The sequence below is a fragment of the Nannospalax galili genome, unplaced genomic scaffold (genome assembly GCF_000622305.1).
Source record: "Nannospalax galili isolate Female #2095 unplaced genomic scaffold, S.galili_v1.0 scaffold243, whole genome shotgun sequence".
Taxonomy (NCBI): domain Eukaryota; kingdom Metazoa; phylum Chordata; class Mammalia; order Rodentia; family Spalacidae; genus Nannospalax; species Nannospalax galili.
In genome coordinates, this window is record NW_008353490.1 from 6,106,259 (window position 1) to 6,110,207 (window position 3,949).

The 3,949-nt window shown below is 42.3% G+C and overlaps 1 pseudogene; it reads left to right on the forward strand.

The window, feature by feature from the left end:
* Positions 1 to 1,527: 1,527 nt before the first annotated feature.
* Positions 1,528 to 2,693, forward strand: LOC103748141 (annotated as a pseudogene).
* Positions 2,694 to 3,949: the final 1,256 nt, after the last annotated feature.

The window sequence follows — 3,949 nt, forward strand, 5'->3', positions numbered from 1 at the left end:
GAGTGGAGAGAGATAGAGGGTGGAAGTTTACCTTAATGCCTGGAGTTAGGGAAGGACAAATCGGTCTGGCAGATTAAGAGGACTGTGGTGCTATTGAAGAAGCAGACAGGTGACAAAAGGAGGTGGTTCTAGGCATCCCAGCAGCTAATCATCAAGGAAATGGATATCCCAGACCCAGGGCAGCCTGAAGGAGCGTGAAGTGCACTCTACACAAAGCATTCAGTTGGAAACCCAGGCTGACCAGTACATGGTGGGACCCTGAGTAGAGCAACAGCTGACCCTCAGAACTGTGAGATACTGAACTAAGTTTATATAGTAGGTTTCACTGTAGCATTTTGATATTTTTTTATGAATAGTCTCTCCGTGTGTGCATTAGGATCAGAGCTTACTGATAGGGAAAGTGAGTTCACCTGATTGTACAAATGACCAAGAAGTCAGTGTACAAATGACCAAGAAGACAGTTTCTAGGGGAAAGAATACTCATGGACCGCCTGGTATGATATTATGGCCACCATGGCTTAGGATGGTGCCCTAGCAATGGGTCTCCAAGTAGTGGCATGGGACCAGTTAGTGAAAAATCATTAAGAAAAGTCCAGAACAAATACTGTTCTGTTACTTTTCCTAGGGATATGTGAAAGAACACCTATTCACCCACGAGAGCACTAATGACCAAAGCAAAAGTTCCACTCAAGTCTAGCTTAGCAACCAGTGAGTTTATTGGAGTTACTATAAAATTCCATTTAAGTTCAGCTTTTATATTGCTTCTGTGGTCCCTTGTTTGTGTGAACAGTAAGCAGGAGCCCTTTCCGTTCTCATCTTTGAGGACTACTCCCCTCATCAATTCATGAGGTTCTAATAAGGCCCCAGTGACCATCCAATCACCTGGGACATGAGTGAATGAGAAATGATTATAGTTCATGACCTAATTATCTTTAACTGTCAACTTGATTCAGCCTAGAGTTATCTGAGAGGGGGATCTCAATTGAGGAATTTCCCAAATCAGATTGGCCTGTCTTGCTCAGCCCACTGTGGGTGGCACTATTCCCTGGGCAGGTGGCCCTGGGCTAAGTATGAATGCTAACTGACCATGAATCTTTGAGCAAGCCTCCATGGCTTCTACTTCAAGTTCCTACTCCGGTTTCCCTCAGTGATGGACTGACACTTGGAAATGGAAGCTTAAATGAACCCTCTCCTCCTCTAAGTTGATTTTTGCCCAGAGTGTTTTCTCACAGAGGCAGAAAGGAAAGTAGACTAGTGTGTTTAAACTATTACCATTTTGGCCATTTTGTGTGGCAAGTAGTTTCCTGACTAGTATACCAGGTTTCTTTCACTTGAAACCAGGTAAATCCCAACTGAGGGATTACTAAGAAGACTTTGTATATTGAGGGTGTTCATGCATTAAGAAAAATAACCCGGGGAACTTTCCAGAACACCCAGTGAGAGGTGGAGGAGCAGCGGTGGCCAAGCTCACAGTGCTACACATCTCTCCACTCCCCTCAGTGCCAGCCAGCTCACTTGCTATGGAAAATGGTAAAAGAAACCACTTACTATGATGTTTGGCGGGGGTGGGGGGGTCAAGCCCAATGCCACCCAGGAGGAATTGAAAAAGGCGTACAGGAAACTGGCCTTGAAGTACCACCCTGATAAGAATCCAAATGAAGGAGAAAAGTTTAAACGGATTTCTCAAGCTTATGACGTTCTCTTTGATTCTAAGAAAGCAGAATTATATGACAAAGGAGGAGAACAGGCCATTAAAGAGCACTGAGCAGATGGTGGTTTTGACTCCCCCATGGACATCTTCGATATGTTCTTTGGAGGAGGAGGAAGGATGCAGAGAGAGAGGAGAGGTAAAAATGTTGTGCATCAGCTCTCAGTAACCTTAGAAGACTAATGGTGCAACAAGTAAATTGGCTCTGCAGAAGAGTGTGATGTGTGACAAATGTGAAGGGTGAGGTGGTAAGAAAGGAGCAGTGGAATGCTGTCCCAACTGCCAGGGTACTGGCATGCAAATAAGGAATCATCAGATCAGACCGGGAATGGTGCAGCAAATTCAGTCTGTGTGCATAGAGTGCCAGGGTCATGGAGAACGGATTAGTCCTAAAAGCTTCAATGGAAGAAAGATTGTTCGAGAGAAGATTTTAGAAGTTCATTTGACAAAGGTATGAAAGATGGCCAGAAGATAATATTCCATGGGGAAGGAGACCAAGAACCAGGACTGGAGCCAGGAGATATTAACATTGTGTTAGATCAGAAGGACCATGCTGTTTTTACTTGACAAGGAGAGGACCTTTTCATGTGTATGGACATACAGCTGGTTGAAGTGTTGTGTGGCTTCCAAAAGCCAATATCCACTCTGGACAACCAAACCACAGTCATCACCCCCGCCCCCAGGTCAGATTGTCAAGCATGGAGATACCAAATGTGTGCTGAATGAAGGGATGCTGATAAACATCAACCATATGAAAAAGGACGTCTAATCATTAAGTTTAAGGTAAACTTTCTTGAAAATGGCTCTCTCTTTGCTGGAAAAACTCCTTCCTGAGAGGAAGGAAGTAGAAGAGACTGATGAAATGGATCAGGTAGAACTAGTGGACTTTGATCAAAATCAGGAAAGATGACATCATTGTAATGGAGAAGCCTATGAGGATGATGAAAATCACCCTAGATGTGGTGTTTAGTGTCAAACCCCTTAATGGAGCCAGTGAGTCAACATCTACTGGTGGTGTTCATACAGCAGTGAATGAGTGAAGGACTGCAATAATATGCTCACTACTTGACTATTGTTTCTGTTTTAATATTCAAATATAGCAGTATTTTAAAAGTTAAATGAAGAAGAAACGTAAACAAACATGCTCAAAAAAAGAAAAAGAACTCCTAACTTGTTCAGCATACTAAACTTGTTGCTTGGGTGGGGCAATGACAGGCAGAGAAGCCGATGTGTCTTGCATATGCAATCCTGTCTGAGACCCATCTGCACAACCACACAGGAAAGTGCACCATTTCAAATCACCCCCCTTTGCTTCTTAAGATACTACATTCACCAAAAGGTCCAATTTTGTTTAAAAATTTCAGAAGTGGGATGGACAGATGGCTCAGCAGTTATCAGTGCTTGCTGTTCTTCCAGCAAGCTCAGAGCTCTATTTCCCAAATTCCTGTTGGGCTGTTTACAATTGCCTATACCTCCAGCTCCAAGGGGCTCATCGCCCTCTTCCGGCATTCCTGGGCACTGCACTCACCTGCACATAATCCACACGAAGACACACAATGTATGCATGATTGTTTTAAAATAATTAAAACTAAGCCAGGTGTGATGGTGCACACCTTTAATTCCAGCACTCAGGAGTTAGAGGCAGATAGATCTCTGTGATTTTAAGGCTAGCCTGGTCTGCATAGCAAGTTCTAGACCAGCTGAGGCTACAAGGACACCTTGTCTCAAAAAATAAAAATTGAAATAAAATAAAATAGAATCTTTAAAACTGGGAAGGACTGACCCTCAATAAAAGTCACATGATTGTGGCTCTCCCCATCCTTCCTGAATGGGACCACAGAGAATTAAGAAAGCAAAGAAAACACAGTCTAAGAAAATAGCATGTAAACTTCTGAATGATGTCAAACTAACAGAGAAATCATCATTTTCTGCTTTCTTAAGTTAGCTTTGACCCAAGAAGAAGTAAAAATACCAAGTTCAAAATGAAAGCTACTAAAAATAATGTCAAAAAGTACTTTAATAAAGACAACAAAAAAAAAAACTGTTGACATGTACATTTTTTTCTTTTTACCTTTGAAATAACAGATAATATTGTGATACTATAAAACCCCAGAGCACAGGAGCAGTGGGAACAGCTTCTGCTTATCCATTCTATAGTGAGGTCGTTCGTCAGGATTCCTTTCCAATGGAATTCTGTTGTTTCTGCTCTGAGAGACAATCTCTTGATTTACTGAGCTTATG